General features: G+C 37.5%; 1 protein-coding gene across 2 annotated transcripts in view; it reads left to right on the top strand.

Annotated features, from left to right (window-relative positions):
* The window catches only part of DMD (dystrophin), a 2,258,239-nt gene that overhangs the window by 1,179,603 nt on the left and 1,053,537 nt on the right, over window positions 1-25,099 (top strand). The window lies entirely within an intron of this gene.

Here is a 25,099-nt window from a genome sequence, read left to right on the forward strand (position 1 = left end):
AGAACTTACAAAGTGAAAAGAAAGGTGTTCTGTAGATGTAGCGCCTGGCTTGTATGGTAGCTTAAATGAATACAGCTAAATATATTTTATGGCTAGTGGCCAAAACAATCTGGCACCAGACAAAATAAGAATATTTAAAATTATATTTTAGAGTTACTTTAAGAGGGAGGGAGAGAGAGATGTAGGCAGGAGGAGGAGGAGCAGGAGGGCACAGAGAGAGAAGAGTTTCTGGGGTTTCTATGGAAGGGCTAAGAATATATAGAAAATAGTTTACAAAGAAATATGGTCCAAGAATCGTGTGTACACATACACACACCCTGGAATATTTTTCAGCCTTAAAAAGGAGAAGATCCTGTTACTTGCCCCCAACATGGATGGACCTGGAGGAGGACCTTATGCTAAATGAAATAAGCCAGACCAAGAAAGAAAAATATTGTGTGATCTTGCTTATATATGGAATCGTTTTTATAAAAAAAGGTCAAATATATATAGATAGTGAATAAAACAGTGGTTACCAGGGTCAGGATAGCCAGGAGGAAATGGGGCAGTGTAGGTCATAGGATACAAATTAATAAATATGTATTAATATATTAAAAGATGTAATATACATCATGAGGACTATAGTTAATAATAGTGTATATTCAAGATTTTTGCTAAATGAATAGATTATAGCTGTTCTTGCCACAGAGTGAAAAATGGATAACTGTGAAATGACAGATATGATAATGTTCTCTACTATACTAACTCTTTTATACTATATATATAAAAATATCTATGTATCTTATACCATTATGTGGTATCCCTTAAATACATACAATAAAATTTATTTTAGAAACACATATTAGGAATGCATATTATTCTGATTTTTAACAACAGTTAACTTCATTAATATATTTCACACTATCATTTCTAGTGTACGTGAAAAGTAATTTATTGACATTAATTGTAAAAAAAAAAAAAAAAAAAAAAAATGGTCTTGAGGCTTTTGAGTCCGAGAGTGTTCTGGCCATAAGGTAGATTTCTATATGCCTACTAGATATCTTAACTTGGATTTCCTGAACATCCCATCATTTAAAAATTTCTCAATCCTTTCTAACATCCGCAACATTGTTTTTCTTTCTGCATTTCTTATATTGACTGACGGATTTATAATTCACTTTCTCTGAAAAATCCTGCAGCTATCATATATCCCTGTCCATTCTGGCTCTTTCTTGCCCAAATCTCTACCAAAATCCTGTCAGCACAGCCTCTGAAATATTTCTCGAACCATTTCTAATCTGGCTCTCATCAACATTTTCCACACTCTCTTTTATCATTCCACTATTTTACATCATTTCATTTTTACCACAATCACTCATCCAACAAATAAGTATTTAGTTCCCTCAGTAATTAATATTATTATTATTAATTATAACTATATGCTGAGGACATAAAAGTAAACATGACAGACATAATCCCAGCAGGGATATCAGACTTTATGAAAGTAATCAACCATGATGAATCTCATGAGATTCTGAGAGAGAGAGAGAAATGGGAACCACTGGTGTCCAAGTTGGAAATCTGAATTAGTATCTCTATCAGAAAAAGCTTCTGTGAAGAAGTGATATAGGCTTGGCCACACGAAACTACCATGAAGGTGGTGGAAAGTTTTCTATGCAGAGTACCACATTTAAAGAGCTAAGCCTAAGAGTGTCAGAGATAAAGGAATGGAAAGAATGTGATAGCAGATTATGTTTGGAAGAAAGATGGTCAAGAGACCAAGCTAAAGAGGAGATGGGGCCAGAACCTGGAGGGTCTTTTGGGTCCTGTTGGAAGTTTTTTCTTTGCCCAGAAGGACTTTGTCACATGGTTGTCAGGAAAAAGTCATGATTAGAGCTGTGATTAAGAGACTTCTTTTGCTGAAGTGTGGAGAGTGGTTCAGAGAGAAGCAAATCTGAATGGACAGAAGAGGTTATTATTGTAATCTTGGCAAGAAGTGATGGTGGTCTTGACTAAAATAGTTCTAGTGAGAATGTGACAACAAATCTGAGAAAAATACAGGAGATGTAATTGACAGGGGTTAGTGTTAAGTTGAATGATTGTAGAGTTGAGTTTAAGGAAAAAATCATATATGATTTCCAGTTTCTGATGTCATATACCTGTGGTGATAACACTGCCATTTCTTTTGAAATGGGAAAATAGTAAGTGATCAGTAGTTATGTATTGTATAAAATAATGAATGGTTAAATGCATAAGGGGAGAGGAAAAGAATTGCAGAGAGAGAGTAAATGTATTTTGGTTGTGTTAATTTTGAGACACCTTTGAAAAATCCATGTGAGGGGTTGAGTAGTCAGAGAAATGAATGTGGATGTCAGGAAGAAAGATGACCATGATGAACTATATGTCTTCCTCTAAGCATGTCATACAGCTTCATGTCACAAGTGACTCACATTCACTTTATGTCACAACTGACTCACATTCACTTTATGTCACAAGTGGCTCACAAAGTCACTTGTGACAAGCATTTGCCTAGTGCTTCATCCCTAACCTCCCTTTCTATACTCAGCTAAAATGTCACCTACAATACTTCTTCCTTGACTCCACCATCCCCACTTTACTGATATGAATATATATTTAATAGAATGATATAATAATGCTTAGTTTGTAAACCTAATGTTCCTCAAGTGGTATAATTATCTGATTTATATGTGATCATCAACCCAACCATATTAGGAGCACGTTGAAGGTAGAAGGTTTAGGTTAATGCTTAGCACCACATCTGGACCACTGTGGATTTAACTTTCTACAATGAATGTATTCATTAATATATTGAGTGCCCGCTGTATTCCAAGTAATATCCTGCATGCTACATACAAGAAAGCATAGGTCCTGTGTGCTCATGAAGCTGTAATTTTAGTAAGCAGGAATATGATACAAACTGAGAAAGGAATTTACAAAGTGGGAAGTATTATGCATAAAATTAATAAAAAAAGAGAAAAATCTTGAAAATTTCTTCAATACCTTACTTAGAAGGTGATTTTGAAGATCTGATGGACAAACAAGAGTCAGCAATGTAATGATGTAGAGGCAAAGCATTCCAGGCACAATGGACAGCTTATGAAAAGACCTTAAAAATTAACTAGCTTTGTATATTGAAGAAGGATCAAGAGAACTAAGGTGTCTATAAGGTTATTAGGAAGAGGATGAGTTAATTAGTCCCTTAGTCTTTGAAGCACATTATCTCATACTTCAACTGAGTTTATTCTTAGTGTCATTCTCCTTGATGCAATATTTGAGATAAACGTCTTAATGAACATTCACCTCCCTCTGTATTAATGGCTTAGTATCACAAAAACTTTTTTTTTGTTTACATTTGTAGCCATCTAATGGAAACACAAGATAGAAATCAAAAGTTGAGTTTTATGTATAAAAGGTAAGGACTGTACATGTGGTCATAACAACTTCAAAAGCACCTGAAAGTAAACTTTAAGGAATATATAAAGACTAGGAAATATCTAGGATCCATGAAGATAGACTTGCTTAAGGTCATAGTGTGTCCCGAGTTTCGGTTCCTGCTGGTGGGTTTGTGGTCTCGCTGACTTCAAGAATGAAGCCCCGGACCTTTGCAGTGAGTGTTACAGCTCTTAAAGGTGGCACGGACCCAAGCAGTGAGCAGCAGCAAGATTTATTGTGAAGAGTGAAAGAACAAAGCTTCCACACTGTGGAAGTGGACCCAAGCGGGTTGCCGCTCCTGGCTGAGGTGGCCAGCTTTTATTTCCTTATTGTCCCCTCCCGCATTCTGTTTCTGTCCTATCAGAGTGCCCTTTTTTCAGTCTTCCCCACAATTGGCTACTTTTAGAATCCTACTGATCGGTGCATTTTACAGAGCGCTGATTGGTGCACTTTACAATCCTCTTGTAAGACAGGAAAGTTCCTGATTGGTGTCTTTTACAATCCTCTTGTAAGACAGGAAAGTTCCCCAAGTCTCCACTCCACCCAGGAAGTCCAGCTGGCTTCACCTCTCAATAGGGTTAAGAATATAGTTTCATGAGTATATATGAATCAAAACTTGTATTGACCAATTTTATTTGCTCGTTTATGTTTCCAACGTGTGTTAGGGCCAAATGTTTCACTAGAGAATAACTATTCCAGCTATCTTAGTTGCTATATTTTTATGCAACCTTCAACTCTCCATACTAAAATGTCTCCAGAATAGAAAATAAATCTTTTCAAAGTTTCAAAAGAGGCTCTCTATATATTCCCCTTAAAAGTACCAGGCAGACATATTTCTAGGTTTCTAACATTGCATGTTGCCAGGAAGTATATCCAAACCATCACAAGTTATTCATGTAACCAAGCACACTTACTGGAGTGCTTCTGCTTCTGTTCTTGCTTGAAATTGGAAGCTCCTTCCAGGAAAAAAAAATATCTGTGAAAGGGGAAAAGTAATTTCACTTTGAAAATAAAATATACGTGAGCAATAGTTTTATTCTGTTTTTGATTTACCATAGCTTCCAAAGGCAACATTGTTTTCCTAGTAGGGGTTAGCAAGTGTTTTCTGTAATGTAAATGTAAAGGGCTAGAGAGTAAATATTTTAGGCTTTGTTGTCTATACTCTGTTGCAACTATTCAACTTTGCTATTAGAATGTTGAAGCAGTCATAGACAATAGAGAAATGAAGATGTGTCATTGTGATCCAATAAAACTTTATTTTAAAAAATGACAATGGCTAGATACAGCTTGAGGGCTGCAGTTTGCAGACTCTCACTTTAGAACTAACAATTGTTGTCAGGAGTCACTTGTTTTCAGAAACCTAAAATGAGGTACTATAACACCAAAAAGAGTTATCCCTTTCTTTTTCTCTCTCATTTTTTGGATTATGAGAATAATTAGAAATGTAGTTAATGATAATGTCCAACCAGTGTAATTCCACTGGTTAGAAACACAGCCGGAAGCCTGTTGTCCAGTCACATTTCTCCTCTGTGATCCTCATTTTCCCAGGATAAAGTCGTAAGTTTGCATGTCTACTTTCTGACAGGGGAGTTGTAATAATGTGGAGTCACCTTTTGTTTGTGACTTTGACAGTGCTTCATTGACTTACTCACCAGTTTTCTAATTTTTATTAAGACTTTTTGCCGAAATGTAGACTCAGTCTTTTCTCTTGTCCACTCTTTCTGTAACAATTAACAATGGACTTATTTACCTTTTTAACATCTTTTAAAAAATTTTCTATACACCTTGAAAATGTGAATACAAAATAATGCTGCATCATGTATATTGCCTTATTCACACATAGCCTCTTATGGTATATCATATAAAAATGGAACAATATAGCAACAGGTTGAATGAACATTAGTCAAGTAACAGGAAAATAAGATGTCTTTAATATTTCACTTAAAAATTCAATTTCCTAAGGCATACATATAAATATTTGGAATTATAGTTAGAAAAATGTCTTTAAAATATTTTAATTGATTAGCCTGATTTATAAAATAATTTTTAGGAGGCCTGGTGCAGTGGCTCATGCCTGTAATCCCAGCAGTTTGGGGGCAGATCATGAGATCAGGAGATCGAGACCATCCTGGCCAACATGGTGAAACTCGGTCTCTACTGAAAATACAAAAATGAGCTGGGCTTGGTGGCACATGCCTGTAATCCCAGCTACTCAGGAGACTGAGGCAGGAGAATCACTTGAACCTGGGAGGTGGAGGTTGCAGTGAGCTGAGATCGCACCACTGCGCCCCAGCCTGGTGACAGAGCTAGACTCCAACTCAATAATAATTTTTAGGAAGCATCAGAAATGTATAAGAAAAAATTATTTTCTTAATTGCCTAACTAAAACACCTCTATGATTTTTCAGTAAAACTTGATTCTTATGTCACGTGTGAGTGTGACCTGCCTCTCCTGGCATACTATTGTAGATGAGGAGTGATTTTTTTCTCCAATGACCTCTTTGTCGTGTAACCAGGTCACAGGAATAGTATACCCTAAAAAGCCACATGCCACATGCTGCTGAAAATGTCAAAGTACACACACACACACACACACACACACAATTAGGTATCACAACCTGAAAATAAAATTGGGTCCAATTTTTTTTTTAATCGAACAGTTAATGTCCTTAAAACGAAATCCTATACTGTAACAAATACTTAGCCAGATCATTCTGATACCTCCAAACTGTAGTATATTCCAAGATACCTCTATGATCTTTAATTTGATCATATCACATCAGCTTTTCCGTTATCATGCAAATACCTTCGAGTTTTATCTCATTTCTCAATGCAAACTCATTAAAATTTTCAGTTGAATTCAATTTTATAAACATGTTGTGAATGCCTTCTTTATATAAGCAAGGTTGTAAGGAACTGGCTGCATAAACAGAAAATTGAATAACATATGGTTTCTTGCCTTTGTGATCTCATGTGTGAGTTAGGCATATAGGCAAAATCGTAACACTGTAGAGTACAAGTCTGAAATGGTAGTATTTTATCATAGAGGATGAAGAGGGTGCTGTGGGATCATAGGTGATAGATACAATTCCAGTTGTGAGACTTGAGAAAGGCTTCACAGTGCTGGAAACATTTAGTTGCTACTGAACACAAAATAAGACTCACTGTTTAGAGAAGGGAGAGGGAGGGCATTTCAGTCAAATTAAGATTCTGTGGCATATTCGGAAACTGATGTTTTTAAAAACAGTAATGTTTATTACATTCCTCTACATAAATTATATTTCTACATACTATGAATGATAAATATTTAACACAAAATGCCTTATAAAATTTGAATGAAATCCATCATATGACCTGTGATCTATTTCCATTTCCTTTTCGCTCATAGCATTATGAACAGTGACCTGATAATTTTTTTAAAAGACCTTGCCAAATTAGTAAAGGATTATTAAGTTTGGAGTGAACAAAGTTGACCAACCATTCAGGCAAATTTGACCATTTTGTTGTTGCTTTTCTTATTTCTGAAACCATACAATTCCCTGAAATTAATAATTATGTATTTGATAACTTCCTAAATTAAGGCTCAAAATGCTGGTAATGGGCTTTCATTTGTTCCTTCTATTTGTCTAATCTTATCTATATTTCTTTATATGAGCATGACAATATTAGCTTTATTAAGTTGTCCTTTACCTTAATAGACAAGAATTTTTTTTTATGACATTAAGAGGAATTTGATTTTTTTCTTTAATGATCTGCTTTTAATTTTGGTAGGGTAACATTGAGAAGATCAGTATTACACATTGTTAAGTATGCGTTACATATTGATGAGATAAATATTACACCTAAAATATGTTTATCAAATGTATGAATGGTAAAAATGAATTGTGAAATATAAGGGAAAGATCTTGAATAAAGGTCTATGTACATTTCAAGCATGTCTACATATGCAAATTATCATAATATAACTATTGAATATGACTCTCTTCACATACTTTCTTTATTTTTCATCTCTTAGATGAAATTGGGTATGTTTACTTATACCTGGAACAAAGCATACAGAGAATTCTTAGTGTGATTTCATTGAAACTCACCGTTATATGAGTTCAACAAATTTTAAATTAGTGCATGAGTTAATTATCCTTTATAAATCCTATCACTAGTATTCGGTAAGGACAAAGTCAATTAAAAATTAGCAACAGAAGCATTAAAAGAAGGATTAATAAATATAAATAAGGAATATGATATCTTTATATACTGCTGAGATGTAACTGCTAAGGAAAAAAATTCCCTGTTCATAATGTGAGGTGGGAAAAAGAAGAACCATTATTGTATATCTCTCCTCTCTAAAACTGCCTTTCTGACTATGTTTTACTGTGTCAACCATATTAACAGATGTTTAATTTTACTTTCTTTAGTATATAAAGCATTAAAATGTATGAAGTATTTCAAAGGCCCTATGATGGTTAATTAAATAAAAATATATTAAATATTAGCTGGACAATATAAAATATGTATTAATTTTGGAAAAAGTAAATCAAGGTTTTGCAGTTCTTTTCATATTAATATATTCATTCATTTGCTCAATAAGCTTTTATCGTTTACCAATGTGACTAGTTGTATAGAGACATAGATATCACTACAATATGACTAATTATATAGGGACATTGATAGATTTTATTTTATTCCAATCTTATTTTAATGTATGACAGGTATAAATAAGGGCTTAAAGGAGTATATCACTTAGGAGTCAGTCAGAAAAATAAAGGTCTTCTAGTCTAATACAGTGGTTCTCAACTAGGGCTGATTCTGCTGCATGCTGAGGGATAAATTGGCAATTTCTGGAGACGTTTTTGGTTGTGACAATTGCAGGAGTGTTACTGGTATTTATTTGGTAGAGGCAGAGATGTTGGTAGACACTGTACGGGACACAGGAAATTCTCTTACAACAAAGAATTATTCTGTCCAAAATATCAGTAGTGGTGAGGTTGGGAAACACTGGTCTGGAAGAAGGAATTTGCTATGAGAAACTAGTTACAAAAGTGTAGAGACAGTTAAAAAGCTGAGCAAAGGATAGTGAGATGGCTCAGAGATGAGCAATTGTGGCACGAAGCCACTACTACCTTTAGGTAAAAATAAGCTACCACTTATTATTATTATTATTATTGGAGACGGAGTTTTGCTCTGTTGCCCAGACTGGAGTGCAGTGGCGCAATCTTAACTCACTGCAACTTCTGCCTCCCGGATTCAAGTGATTCTCCTGCCTCAGCCACCTGAATAGCTGGGATTACAGGTGGGCACCACCACGCCCAGCTAATTTTTTTGTATTTTTAGTAGAGACAGGGTTTCACCATGTTGGTCAGGCTAGTCTCGAACTCCTGACCTCAGACGACCCATCTACCTCAGCCTCCCAAAGTGCTGGGATTACAGGCATGAGGCACCACACCTGGCCCACTCTTACTTTTTTAATCATTGAGAAATATAAAAGTATGTCAAAAGTAACAGGTGTGGTGGAGTTACAGCATGCACTTCAGTGGGTACAGCCCATTATCTAATCTCACATGGAAAATGAAAAAAAAAAGAGAAGATCCTTGCTAAAGCACAGATTATGAGAAAAATCATTAAGAAAAATAGGTTATCACAATATTAAAATTAAATCCTTTGGTTGATCATTATTCCTGCTATATTTCTTTTAAAATTGAGAAGATAGTGAGTTTTTTTTCTTTGTTGTCATTATCTTGATGGAAAAAATAATATGCACATTATAAGTGGGAAAAAAGGTAAGTAGAAATGAAATGAAACAGTGCAAGAAAAAAATGTTACAACACTCTTCAGTTAAAACAAAAAATGACCCCCATCTTTCCTCCAAATAGAAATTACTTAACTGAAGTAGTAGAACTTTCTCTTCCATGGCAACTCCAGAGAAGGGGCAGATGGCATGGGATTGTGGACAGATGGACCCAGAGAGCGGCCACATTTATTGTTATTGTTAAAACTTTTACTTCTAGTATCACTGACACCTCCTTCAGCATTTCTTTATCAATTGTCAACATTTTTTGGATCACCAGCATCACCTTATATATGTATGTCTAGAAACCTCCTGTTATGAATTTATACTTCTCAGAGTCAAGATAGAAGTGATGTGAATTGGGCGATAAATAAAATACCCCCCTTTTATTGCCTTGCTTTGGCTCTTAAAGAAAGCTGCCTGTTGGGAGACTATGAGAATGCTTTGTTCTTCAGGACCTCGAGGGACAAATCTATAATAAAAATTATGTATACTGTGAGAAATATATGTAATACAAGTTTGTGGAGATCAGTTAACTTATCTTGTCTAGGCAATTATTTCTAAACAGTGATTTCAAATCATAACTATAATATAGCCCATGCATACCCTCCATTTTTGTCAAATCCCTGTCACCTTCAAGGACTTGGCCATCCCATAGGCTGCTCTGCTTTTAATAGAGGAAGATGCTGTAACTCTTGGTACCATGGCCAGTTATGAATTTATCCATTAATAAGCATTGCATTTAAGGCATAGGTTTAGCTCCTTCTCCAGGTATGAACATGAAAGATTCATACCTGAAGGTTAAAGGAGAATAAATCCACCTGGGACAATCAAGGACAGATCAACCAATCAGCTCAAAGCAGGTGTGAATTACACAGTTTGTTTGAGTGACAGGGTAGCTAAAGCAGGGATAATAAAAGAAGGGAATGGGTTGATGTGGACAGAGGAACTATAGCTTTAGGAAATTTGGTAGGGACTGAAACATATTTTATGTAATTTATGTGGGTCTAATAGGTTTTGAAACTTATTTAGAAGACCTGTGTAAGTGGTACTGGCATATTCATGCCTGAGAAAACATCAAGGGAAAACTTAATAGTTCGAGGAGGTGATAAAGAAGAGAGGAACCAATTATTTTCCCTAGGCATCAAAAGCAAGAAAATAATCAGCTTGAGCCCATCGGGGGAAAGGTAGGTTAAATATTAAGCAACAGTTTGTTACTATTCCAACTGTTTTCTTAAAGTTGCTCCCATACTTTCCTGTTTTCCCTGAGGGATTTAGATTTTTTTTTTTTTTTTTATAACTGTAATTGGTCAGAACTTGATTTGATGCCAGTCAAATATTTTTAAAGAGATTATGAAAACTGCTTAAACTCTTTCAAAGAGAAGATTGGTCGTTCTTAACATTTGTTTCAAGAGGAAGAGGATAAGAGCATTATATGGTAATGCTGAAAGCAGATATCAGTGTTTAGGGGCCATGAAGAGGTAGGGCTCAAATTGGTAAGATCATTGCCTGGAATTCCAGAGATCAAAATTGTATGTTAGTCTAGCATTGGGGAGGACTTGTAGCTAGTATCTTCATTCTAGCTGGGGAGACTAGGAATCAGGTTAGGCACCTTGCACAGGAATGGGCTGATGGACTAAAATCTCCTTGAGAGAGATGATTAATCCAGGACGAACCAAGTAGTCATGCCAATGAATGACTTGAGCAGGGTACTTCATATCCTCACCCTTGGGGCAGCATGGTCTTCAGAGATGGGGCAGGCCCCAGGCTGCAGGTGAGATCCTATATACTAAGGTCAAAAAGATACAGCAGTGAATAAGTCATGCTTATGTGGTATAAATCATGTTTTCTTTTCTTCTTTAATGAAAATGTACATTTAACACATTTTTTAACTAAATATTGACCCCAAAATTCCAACCAAAAAATGCTACATAAATGGCATTTATTTTTGAATTTTCCTCATGCTCCTCCCACTGTGGGGACAGGGAGTGGTGGAGGAAGAGAAATCTTTTAGTAATCCTGTGAATAGAGAATTAGAAGATAATGGGAGGAAGGTAAAAGGAAAATGTCATAGATGGATAGGCTCACAAACATTAAAGGCCTTCATGCCTGTCCTTCATGCCTATTCATCCCTCTTCAGTATGCCAATCAATGTACTTATTAAATATTCGTTCACCAGACATATTTAGCATTAACAGTGTATCAGGGACTTTGTTAGACTGTTGGTTTACGATGATGTATAAAATATAATTTGTAACTCAGACTAACTGGAAGAGCTCAATATAATAAGATGTAATGTTATGGAACACTAAGTCTGTGCTGAAGACTTATCTCCTTTAATCCTAAAACAATCCTGGTGGGTAGTCTCAATGATCATCTCCAAGTTACAGTTGAGGAAATTAAGGCTTCAAGAAGTTAAGAAACGAGACCAGTATCACAAAGGTAGTGTCAAAGTGACAGTTTGATTTCAAAATGTACTTGATTTCAAGGCCCACATTTCCTTGCACGTTTAATATTGCCTTTCTCATGTAAATATACCATTAAATGTGACACAAGTCTAAGCATTTGAATTACTTACAGTGTGCAGAGTTAAGACCAGCATTATTTATACTATACTTCAGCTCGTTTATAAGTGAACTATTATTTCGTGGACTAACCTATGAAATCTAAATACATTGAATTCCTCTGTTAGGTACAGGTTTGATGATTCCAGGGAATAGAGTATGCCTGAATGCACAGGTATGGGTGAAGTGAACCCAGTCAGAAAGTTTAGAGAGCACCTAGCAGATCATTAAACAGCTGTCTTTCAAATGTGCAGAACACAACTCATTTGTAATCTGGGGACTATCTGTATTGATTCTTCCCAGGGAAGTTACTTATTTTTATACACATGTGATGTGTTCTATCCATAATACCATTCTACATGATAATGCTCAAGTGTATTATTAAAAACATGCTAATAATGAGGTTTTTCTTTGTATCACAGAAGCAGCAGGAGCAAGTTTTCTTTTTCCTTCCCAGCTTTTTAAAATACTGCCAAGGAATGTGATTTTGTCAGACTTGCCTTTCCTATTAAGTCAATCTGCCTGACTGTTCCTTCTAGTAGTTTTACCTGTTCACTCATTTATTAATTCATCAAATATTTGTTGAGTGACTGTTGTGTACCACGTACTAACATAGGTGCAAGGATAACAAAAAACAGACAAACGTTCTCCTTTCAAGGAGCTCATATACTAATGGGAAGTTAGAAAAGGATAAAATAAATATGTAGTATTTCAAATGAAAGTGTTAAAGTGTTAAGAAGAAAAGAGAAACTGTTAAAAAGATAGGGAAGAAGTGACAGGAAAATGATGTTTTATTTATTTATTTATTTATTTATTTATTTATTTATTTATTTATTTTTGAGATGGGGTCTCACTCTGTTGCCTCGGCTGGAGTGCAGTGGCATAATCATGGCTCACTGCAGCCTTGACCTCCCTGGGCGCAGATGATCGTCCCATGTCAGCCTCCCAAGTAGCCAGGTCTACAGGCATGTACCACCACACCCAGCTAATATTTTTTTTCTTTTCTTACACAGACAAAGTCTCACTATGTTGCCCAGGCTGCTTTTGAAATCCTGGGCTCAAGAAGTTCACCCACATCTACCTCCTAAGGTGCTGGAATTACCGGCATGAACCACCATGCCCAGCCAAAATTGATGTTTTATATATGGCAGCCTGGGCAGACCTCTATAATGTGATATTTGAACATAAATCTCAAGAGAGGGAGTATATTAGTATGTTTTCATACTGCTATAAAGAACTGCCTGAGACTGGGTAATTTATAAAGGAAAGAGATTTAATTGACTCACAGTTCAGTACAGCTGGGGAGGCCTCAGGGAACTTAAAATCATGACAGAAAATGAAGAGGAAGTGAGGCACCTTCTTCACAAGGTGGCAGGAAGGAGAAGTACTGAGCAAAGGGGGAAGAGACACTTATAAAACCATCAGATTTAGTGAGAATTCACTCACTATCTTGAGAACAGCATGGGGGAAGCCAACCCCATGATTCAATTACCTCCACCTGGTCTCTCCCTTGACACATGGGGATTATGGGGATCATAAGGATTACAATTCAAGGTGAGATTTCGGTGGGGACACAAAGCCTAAATGTATCATTTTGCTCCTGGCCCCTCCCAAATCTCATGTCCCTTTCACATTTCAAGACCAATCGTTCCTTGACAACAGTACTCCAAAGTACTAATTAATTCACTTCAGCAGTAACCCAAAAGTCCCAGTCCAAAGTCTCATCTGAAACACAGCAAGTCTGTTCCACCTGTGAGCTTGTAAAATCAAAAGCAAGTTAGTTACTTCCTAGATAAAATGGAGGCACAGGCATCGGGTAAGTATACCCATTACAAATGGGAGACATTAGCCAAAATGAAGGGGCTACAGGCCCCATGTCAGTGCAAAATCTATCAAGGCAGTCAAACCTTAATGCTCTGAAGTTATCTCCTTTGACTCCATGTCTCACATCCAGGTCACACTGATGCAAGAGGTGGGTTCCCATGGTCTTGGGAAGCTCCAATCCTGTGGCTTTGCAGGGTAGAGCCCCTCTCCTTTTACACACTGACATTGAGTGTATGCAGCTTTTCCAGGCACGTGGTGCAAGCTATTGATCGCTCTAACTTGGAGGTCTGATGGACAGTGGCCCTCTTCTCATAGCTCCACCAGGCAGTGCCCCAGGGGGGACTCTGGGTTGGGGCTCCAAGCTTACATTTCCCTTCCACACTGTCCTAGCAGAGGTTCTCTATGAGGGCTTCATTCCTGCAACAGACTTCTGCCTGGACATGCAGGCGTTTACATTCATCCTCTGAAATCTAAGCAGAGGTTCCAAACCTCAATTCTTGAATTATGTGTATCCACAGGCTCAACACCACATGGAAGTTGCCAAGGCTTTGGGCTTGCACCCTCTGAAGCAATGGTCCGAGCTGTACCTTGGCCCCTTTTATCCACGGCTGGAGTGGCTGGGACACAAGGCACCAAGTCCTGATGCTGCACACAGTGGTGGGTTGGGGGGTGGACCTGGTCCACAAAACCATTTTTCCCTCCTAGACCTCTCGGTCTGTGATGGGAGTAGCTGTAGTGAAGGTTTCTGACTTGCTATGGAGACATTTTCCCCATTGTCTTGACTATTAACGTTGGACTCCTTGATAAATATGCAAATTTCTGCAGCTAGCCTCTCCAGAAAATGGGTTTTTCTTTTCTACTGCATCGTCAGGCTGCAAATTTTTCAAACTTTTGTGCTCTGTGACCTCTTGAATGCTTTGCTGCTTAGAAATTTCTTCTGTCAGATACCTTAAATCATCTCTCTCAAGTTCAAAGTTCCACAGATCTCTAGGGCAGGGTCAAAATGATGCCAGTCTCTTTGTTAGTCATAGCAAGAATGACCTTTGCTCCAGTTACCAATAAGTTCTTCATCTCCATCTGAGACCACCTCAGCCTGGACTTCAGTGTCCGTATCACTATCAGCATTTTGGTCAAAACCATTCAACAAGTCTCTAGGAAGTTCCAAACTTTTCCACATTTTCCTATCTTCTGAGCCTCGTAACTGTTTCAACCCCTGCCTGTTACCCAGTTCCAAAGTTGCTTCCACATTTTCAAGTATCTTTATAGCAGTACCTCACTACCTCAGTACCATTGGTCTTGAACTCCTGGGCTCAAATGATCTGCCTGCCTCCACCCCCTAAAGTGCTGAAATTACAGGCATGGTCCACCGTGCCCAGCCAAAATTGATATTTTATGTATGACACTCTGGGCAGACCCCTATGGGGTAACATTTATACAAAAATCTCAAGGAAGGGGAGAAATTATCCATTTACGTATTTGAGGAAAGAGTGTTCCAGGTAGAAGAAATAGAAAATGCATAGTCTTGAGGAATACCATGTATATGCAGTATTTTTAAAACTCGTTATTTTGAAATATATATACACTTACAGGAAGTTGCAAAAAGTATTGAGAAAGGTCATGAGTACCCTTCACCCATCTTCAGCTAATGGTTACATCTTACATAATTATATGTAATATCAAAACCAGGAAATTGATGTTGATACAATCTATGCTTTATTCAGATTTCACATCTTATATAACTATATACCATATCAAAACCAGGAAATCGATATTAATACAATCTATACCTTATTCAGATCTCACCAGCTTTTATGTGCACTTATCTGTGTCTGTCGTTCTGTGCAATTTTATACCATGTCTAGAGTCATGTAACAACTACCTCTATCTTGATAGTTGGTACCGAATAGTTCCAGCATCACAAAGGAGCTATCTCAAGCTATCCTTTTATTGTCACACCCATCCGATCTCCCATTCTCCTTCCTGAATCACTGGAAACCACTACTCTGTTCTCCATCTCTATGATTTTGTCTTTTCAAGATAGTTTTCTAAGTAAACTCATTTGGGGAAAGAAATGAGATAAATTGTTCTAGTCACTGAGTGGAGAACAGAGAGTAGAGTACCTGTTGAAGCAGAGGGAGTCATTGCAATAATTCAAATGAGAAATAATGGTGATTCTAAACCAGAAAGCTTTCAGTGAAAGCAATGAGAGGTACATGGATTCTGGGTATCTTTGGAAGGTGGCACTACCAGGTTTGCTGATGAATGGGGTATGGGGTGGGAAAGAAAGAGAAGAGCCCAGGAAGAGTCAAAGGTAGATAAGGTGAATAGAATTGAGAAAATGGTAGAAGGATCAAGTTAGATGGTAGAGAGGTAAAGGTGGAAGCAATAGTTTTGTTTTGGAATTGTTAGGTTTGAAAGCTTGTTAGACATCCTGGTAAAGTCATAAAGAGTGCAGTTGGATGCAAGTATGGGATTCAGGGATGAAGCATGTGCTAGAGATGTGGATTTGAGAATTATCTGTGTGGAGATATTATTCAAATTCAATTCTCCTTGGAGTGAATGGCTATTCAGGTAGGGTCTCCATAAAAATGCTTGTTGCATGCTTGTAATCTCAGCACTTTGGGAGGCTGAGGTGGGTGGAACACTTGAGGTCAGGAGTTCGAGACCAGCCTGATCAACTTGGTGAAACCCCATCTCTACTAAAAATATTTTTTAAAAAATGGCTGAGCGTAGTGCCACATGCGTGTAATCCCAGCAACTTGGGAGGCTGAGACAGGAGAATTGAGCCGAGATTGCACCATTGCACTCCAGCCTGGGCAACAAGAGCAAAACTCAATCTAAATAAATAAATAATTAAATAAAAATTAAATAAATAAAAATAAATAAAAAATTGTTGCTTCAAATTCATATCAGTCTGTAAAATTATCCAAGGCGGTACAAAAACTGTCACTTTGTGATGTTTCTGGTGACCCATCTTCATTGATCAGTATGGAAAAGGCATGTCTCTGAAAATCTCTGAGAGTCTTTGATACAGCAAGAGCATAAGGATAAATCATTCTTCTATGTTCATGGTTGTAGAGGATCTTGAATGTTTAATGGCAGAATACCCTGATCACACTCTGGCACTTCTGTATGAGAGGCTGAGGGATGTTACTGATTTACCCTGAGGAATGCTTACTACTAAGAGGGCAGAGGCAAAGGGAAAACAAGACTTCACCCTGAGCTGTAGCCTCCCTCATTCCCTATCCTGCTTTAATTCTTCACATTGTTTTCTTTCTTTCTTTTTTATCATTATACTTTAAGTTCTGGGATACATGTGCAGAAAGTACAGGTTTGTTGCATAGGTATACATTTGCCATGGTGGTTTCCTGTACCCATCAACCCGTCATCTAGGTTTTAAGCCCCACATGCATTAGGTATTTGCCCTAATGCTATCCCTCCCCTTTCCCCTGTGTCCACATTGTTTTCTTTCTTTTTGAAGCCTCTCATTCACTAGGTTTCAATCCTGCCTTGCTAGTGTTCTAACTCTAAGGCCTAGGCAAGTTATTTCAGTGAACTTAGCCTCAGTGTCCTCATCTGCAAAATAGATAGTTTCATGATATCTTCAGCCCTTACATTCAATGATTCTGAGAACTAGGGTGTACTGTCTTCTTGGATATCAGTCGTCTCAAGCAAGCCCTCCTTTTTTGGACCTTCTTTCCACATAGTTCACACACTTTAGAGAACATAATACACATCCTCTTTACTCAGGGCTTACTCTTTTTAACAGGCTTCCTAATTCAATTAACTCCACTGTTCAAAAATGTTAGTGACTAGGGGTGATGTAAATAAATTTGCATTTTATAGGGGTCTTAATAACCCAGAAGGGAGTGGGGAAAATAATATATATTGAGAGTTTATTAAGTGCTAGGTACTGTAAATACTTTATTGTATTTAATCCTCTAATTCTACAACAAAGATATTATTATCATTGCTATTATGTAAATAAAAGAACCAAATACAGAGAAACCCACGGTCTTGTATAAACTTCCCTAGCTGGTGGGTATTGAAGGGAGTATTTGAATCTTTGGTAGCTTCTGAGTTTTTGTTCTCTCAGGGAATCTGCCAGATGTTCAGGGCACCTGCCAAACCCTATGAGGCTGTAAGAAAACTATCCAGGGTCTTAGAGTACCCAGCTTTTTGGGAGTTACAATTTTGAATGAAATTTAGTGTTCCTGTAGCTACAAAGGGAACTGAGTTAGGGAAGTGATGACTTTATATTTAGCTACATTGGTTATTTTCCTGATAATGATTTTGGCTTGGTAGATTAGAGGCAGCCCAAGCAACCCAGAATCGCTAAAATAGAAGTGAGAGCCCATTGCCCACTGTCCTTCGCCATGTTTACATATAGGAAGCAAGAATAAAACAAGCATAAAATAGGCTAACTAGCTTGTCAGAGCTCTTCACACCATGTCTGTGTGAGTTCCAATAAGACACTGACTATTATTAAATTCCAATGAGACACTGACTATTATTAAAAAGACAGAGACTCCACATACTAATAAATTGTTGTTTTTCTTTTCAGTCACCAAAGGACAATCCTCTGCATATGTTAGCAAAAAAATGGTACTGATCCTATAATCTCTAATATTAAAGTTTAGATTTGGCAAGCTGTACATCTTATGTTGTTCGTTAACAAAAAATATATATATATATATTGATTGGTATCTTGTACTATAACTTGTACTGTGGGTCAAATTCCAATACAGTAAATAGCATTGCAATAGAAGTTCTACAAAACTACATCAAAAAAACCTTTCATGTTTGAACCAATAACCTTATAGTGCTAAGGACTTTGAGTACAGTATGCTAGAAGATTCTTAACAGTTATTTGTCCTGGACAACAAAGGTTGACTCCATTAAAAACATAGCCATCAGTGTGGGATTATTTCCAAATCAAGCTTTTGGAAAAGTCAAATGAAAGTTGGCAAGCAGGCGCGCGCAGTGGTTCACGCCTGTAATCCCAGCACTTTGGGATGCCGAGGCAGGCAGATCACCTGAGGTCAGGAGTTCGAGACCAGCCTGGCCAACGTGGTAAAACCCCGTCTCTACTAAAAATACAAATATTAGCTGGCTGTGGTGGTGCATGCCTGTAATCCTAGCTACTCAGGAGGCTGAGGCATGAGAATCACTTGAACTCGGGAGGCAGAGGTTGCAGTGAGCTGGGATCATGCCACTGCACTCCAGTCTGCGTGACAGAGCGAGACCCTGTCTCAAAAAAGCAAAAAATAAGCAAACAAAAAAACGAAGTTGGCATGCAATAAATGTTTGTTGAATGAATACTGAATAGGGAGTTTCAGCTAATCCACTCTAAATAGTGCTGAATTTCCAGCTCTAAGGTCAATGCTTGGCATATATATCCTGAAGGAATGAATGGACACAGAGTAATTTTTTTTCTAAAATGCAAATTCAATTATGTCACTTCCCTTCTTAAAATCCTTCATTAGCTTCCCATAGCCTCCAGCATATTATTTTGAATAGTGCTTCTCAAACTTTGGTGTGCATCAAAATCACCTGGGGATTTTCTTAATTTACTGATGCTGATTCAGTAGGTTTGGGATATTGTCTGAGATTCTGTATTTTTAGCAAGTACTCAGGGTTATAGCAATAATTTTGGCCTGCAGACCATACTTTGGGTAGCAAAGACATAAGCTACTTAACTTGACATAAACGACTGTTTAGACCGTTAGTTTCTTTCTCACTCTTTCCCCAGTTTGAGCTTTTGCTCCAATTTATATTTTTCCCTGAAAATACCATGATCTTACATTGTCTGTCTGGATGCTGGATTTTCCCTAATTCTGGGCCTCCATCTAGTTTTAGCTTGCACGTCACAACTACCAAAAGATTTCCCCTTCTCCCTTAATCTGGGTTAATGTCACTCTCATGTATTATACTGTCAAAGAAGCTTTGAGGACATAAAACTTATCAAATATTTTATCACAATCGATGATGGCACCAGTGATAACATCCAAATGCCTGGGTGAGTAAATAAGAGGAGAATAGGGGATTTGTTGTTAAACTGAGTTTGCAGAGAAAAATGTACTGATTATAATTAAATTGGATATTTATTTGTTATGACAAAAAAGGAGCTAGAGTCTTTTAATCAACCCCTTGGCACCACTGCTTATCTCCTTGTAACATATGTTTGATTCCCATGTCTGTTTCTTCCATATGGGAAATTTCAGCTCCCTAAACATCACCAATACAAACCTGTTGATAAGACAAAGTTAAATTTATTGCTTACTGTGGTAAGAAAGACCACAGCCTGGACAAAGCTTTGGTAGTGTTTCATAAGGAGAAAGGTGAGGTTGGATTTTACTGGGAGTGTGAAGCTTGGTTTAACGTTGGTCGTTCACTGTGGGGGCACAATTAGGATTGGGTAAGGATCATGATATTATAACTTATGTTTGGTGGAAACAGCACAGTGAAGATGTCTAGCCAAGAGGCTCAGAGAGTATTAAGGTGTGAACTCTGTTGTTTTTTGTTGAAGAGTTGATGGGAGTTTGGGGAAGTTACTTTAGTGAACAGTCAAATTATTTGCCTGGCCAAAAGGTTTCTGTAATAGGAAAGTTATGCTAATGAAGACAGTGCAATGGTAAACCATGTTAATATGGACAGCAAGCTATGTGAGCATAGGCGGTAGGTAGCTTTGGGCCTCCATGTCCAAACTGTTTGTAGTGGTAAGTGATCTTCATTCTCACATAGACTGAAAGCTTCCTGAGCACAGGGCAATGTCTTTATAAATTGTAAAATACCTATGTCCTGCACATCACCTGCCATAGACAAGCATCTAGTAATTGTTGGTTGAGTAGATACTGAGGGAAAACATGCACCAAAGAAAAATGACAATAGGACAGAAATTCACTATCATTTGGAAGAATAACAGTGTTTTCCACTGATATTTCCTATGCACAGTGGGGTCTACAGAGCAGCAGTACCACTTGGGAGCTTATTGGAAATGGAGACTCTCGGGTACCACCACAGGTCCAATGAATTAAACTCTGCATTTTTAAGGTCACTTGTATTGAATTTTTTTTTTCTTTACTTTTGATACATTTTTCTTTTTGTTTATTTGTTTTTGAGATAGGGTCTTGCTATTTTGCCCAGTCTGGTCACAAACTCCTGAGCTCAAATGATCCTCCCACCTCAGCCTCCTGAGTAGCTGGGATCACAGATGTGAGCCACCACACCTGGCTTGTATCACGTTAAATTTTGAGGAGCAGTGCTTTAATATCTATTCAATTCTCATCACTTGATGAGTTATTATTAATTCCACCTTTGAATGTGGAAGTTGAAGCCAGAAAGTTTGAATGACTTGTACAAGGTCAAACAGCTGATAGGTAGTTGAGCCAAGAGGCTCTCAAGTCTTCTGCCTCCACAAACCCCTACTCAGTCGCTGCCCTACAATGGAATAAAATATACTAATCCAAGAGGGACAAATATGCTAAAAATCTCAATATTATACACTTTGGAAGGTGCATTTTCTTTCCATTCTAATTTCTCTTTCAAGTTTTCTGATGCATAAAAATATGAACAGCAGGTCTGAGCAATGTTTAGATGCCACGCTTTGATCCTTTTGCCATTCAAGATGTTTGATTTGCATTCTGCCAAGGAATCTGGTAACCTCTGTGATGTAGACCACACCATTAGTCAAGAGAGAGCTGAGCGACCTTCTTCTGAGAGCTGGCTGGCTGTGAGCGGCTCAGAGGGAAAGGATTTCTATTTACAAATTATATTGATTATTTATAAATAAAAGTTCCCCTTTTTTTCTTCAATTGTAAAATCTGCAGTTAGAGAGTCGGGAAGGAGATCAAAACTGCATACATTTGCATCTGCCAAGCCTGATAACTAGTTCCAGAATTACAGAAATGGTGCTGAAATAGCACCTCAAGTATCAGACTCTATCAAATGTAATCTATCCATAAGGCAACTGCCAATTATATTTTAGAGAAAAATGTAGACTGAAAAGATAGACAATCCAAGTAGCAAATCCTGTAAAATTATATGCCCATAGTAGCAATCTTGAAGATATAAATATCGGTATGTTTCTCCTTCATTTATCATTTATCTGATCATTTGACAAGTATTTATTGAGTACCTGTTAAGGGTGTAGATATATGTGGTGAGGCTACAGGTGTAAGTAGGTCTTTCTGAGGATATGCATGAGGTCGATGTTCATAATTTGGTGATGTATGTATACAGACTGAGGATTCCTTCAGTGGATATTAAGAGGTGGAGTAATAGGCAGTAAAGAATGCACTAGTCAGTTGTGGCACATAAACACATCAGCACAACGTAGGTATTAACTTCCTGTTTTGTTTTGGGTGTGTTTAATTACTCTGTTTATTACACAAGTGCATCGTAATCTGTAGATATTGTCATAAACAGCACAATAAAGCCTGCCACATCAGAATGTCATCGATCAAATTAGGTGTGTTCCTCAGCTGTCCCGATACGCACACGCCTGTGCCTGTAAACAGGCACTTGCTGGAGATTGCTTCCAGGTGTGGATTTGTTGGGCGACCTTGGGATGTAGGGCACTTTAGAACCTTTTCCTCTAGCTTCAGGAATTAACCTCAGGGCTTGGTTTCATGCCAGCTTGCATTTTGCTTTGGGACAGTAACATGTAAAGAATATGCCTGTTAATTTAGGGTTATTGAGAAGTCATCATAGAAGAAGTAAAATTTCCTTGAGGAATGGGAGTCTTTTATTCAATCCAGGTTTAATGCAAGGCTTGGTGAACAGCTCCAGAGGGTTAATAATTGTGTGTGTGTGTGTGTGTATCCTTTTGTCATTCAAAAGGATATGTATACACACACACTTGTACAGCTGATGATAGATATACATTACATCAATGAGTTAAAATGAAGTGTGCTATTCATTCACTGAGGAGTGGGCTATCATAATGAACTATTATGATAGTAGAAATTGCCAGGGCAATAAGCAAATAATACATACTGTTTTCAACAAACTTTCCAAGTGTTGTTATCAGTGGGTTTGCTTAAATATTTTTTAAAATTATTTTTATTATTATTTTTTTTGAGATGAAGTCTCGCTCTGTCACCAGGCTAGAGTGTGGTGGCGCAATCTTGGCTCACTGCAACCTCCACCTCCTGGGTTCAAATGATTCTTCTACCTCAGCCTCCCGAGTAGCTGAGATTACAGGTGTGCACCACCATGCCCCACTAATTTTTGTATTTTTAGTAGATACGGGTTTTCACCATGTTGGCCAGGATAGTCTCGATCTCTTGACCTTGTGATCCACCCGCCTTGGCCTCCCAAAGCACTGGGTTTATAGGCATGAACCACTGTGCCTGGCCAATAGCCCATTGCTCAGTGAATGAATAGCACACTTCATTTTAACTCATTGATATAATGTATATTTATCATCAGCTATACGGGTGTGTGTGTGTGTATGTGTGTGTATCCTTTTGTTATTCAAAACATGCGCACACACACACACACTCACACTCTTATTAACCCTCTGGAGCTGTTCAGCAAGCCTTGCATTTTTAACTTTCATTACAGTGTGTAAATAATTTAGCAAATTCTAATTTGAACCTGATATCAATTTAACATTTAATATTTAGCCAAATATTTATCAAGTGCTGACTGTGTTCTAGATGCTGGGGCTGCAGTTTTGAAAGAGACCATTGAGGCCCTCATGGAGCTCACAATAAATGATCTTCCTTAAAGTATCAGGTCTCTGGTTTGTTACTGTATTTTTTAAATTGTTAAGGAAAGAAAAAGGTCCTCTCTTTATGTAGACAAACATGCTCTAAGTGCTTCCAGAAGTAATCTCCATCAGGTAATGCAGGCTGTGTGTGGAGTGAAATTGAGTCCAATCCATGATCCAGCAGAGTTTCAGCCCGGGATTTCTTTAGAGCCTTTGCTACACACAAAGTTGGCTGATGTGCCATTCAGCATCCCAGCAGCTCTTTCTCTTCACACTAGCAATGGCAAAGCTTTGTGCGGAGGCATTGCTGGCTGCTCTGAACTAAAAGCATCCGTGGGGACCGAAAGAGGTTTTTGCACACCTTATTAAGGTAGGCAAGTGTGTCTGAGTGTGTGTGTGCCTAAAAGCTGGAAGACATCTGTTGAGAGGAAAGTGCTCTTCTGTGGGTCTGGCAGCTTTTCTGTAAGTCTTCTATTCTGATGCAGGAGCGTGTGAGCAGTGGGTGGGAGGAGATGCTTTGGTACTTGGAATGCTGAGGTCCGGATTAAGTGGTATTGTAATAGCTAGTTAGAGGCAGAATAAAAAGCTGGGAATCAAAGCATTTAAAAATGCATCCTTCCATTATTTCCTCTCAAGTTAAACCATATTCATTCTAGGGAAAATTTAAAAAAAAAAAAAAGAGAAAGGAAAAAAAAAAAACAAAACCCAGCAAGGGTGAGTAGCCCAAATCTGTAAGGTCTTTGATCTTCTCTGTTCGTCCAGCTTTTGAAGTCTTCCTACAGCCAATTTGTTTGGCTCCTCTGGAGGGGGCGATTCACATCTCCACTTCCCTCTCCTGGAGCATTTCTTTCTTCTATATTCCATCAGGGAACAATAGAGTTTAACAGTAACAGGCAATTTTTTTTTTCAAAGCTTGTGCCCTCTTCTGCGTTTAAAGGTGTTTTTTAAGAGATTCCTGCTAGGGGAATCTTGGTGCCTGTGTGTTAAGATGGCAATTAACTTTTAGTATCAGTGCTTACATTAAATTTTCTCTCTTTCTGTTTTACTAAAGCGGTCATTAAAATTCAGTGTGAGTACCATGAAACTTTATCATAAAACCCTGCTTTGCTTAGAGCACCTTGATTTTTTTTAAAAGCAGCCTTCTCAGTTTATATATACATAGCTGCCCTCCTTAGAATATCAAATTGCTTTGTGTCACATTAAGAAACTCTAGGTTGAACCTCTATACTGTGTTTTATCTGAGAAAAATACTGCTGCAAAAGTTTGATTTGTTCAAGTTTTAGGATGAAAATTTCTTTGTAACAAGTTATTTGAGTTGCATACTATGTCATTGTATATCTCTTTATTTCAAGTAATTTTGCAATTAACATATGATTAGGTAAGGAAGAGAATGATTTATTTTTTATTTATGTTTTTAAAAGTTATTAAGTGAGGTTTGCTTTCAGTAAGAGTTTAGAAAAAATAGCCAGAACAAGTAACTGGACTTGGAAGATAAAGATACCTTTACACTTCTAAATTTTACCTTTGTACACTTGGGTTGTGATTTAATCATTGAAATGCCTCTGCTTGGAAGTAAATGCATTACTTATGGTGTATGCTGTGTTTAAATAAAGGGGAAACAGTTATGGGTTCTCTGTTGCACATTTGAATGTTGTAATGTTTCGCTGTATTTAATAACCTCTTTTTTCTCTTGTGAGGTTTACTTTGGAAATGAGGCATGCTCAAAAATAGGCTGACATTCAGCTTCTGTGTTTTAAATTTAAATGTTGTCTGTGTTTTA

Source organism: Chlorocebus sabaeus, chromosome X, assembly GCF_047675955.1.
Source record: "Chlorocebus sabaeus isolate Y175 chromosome X, mChlSab1.0.hap1, whole genome shotgun sequence".
Lineage (NCBI taxonomy): Eukaryota > Metazoa > Chordata > Mammalia > Primates > Cercopithecidae > Chlorocebus > Chlorocebus sabaeus.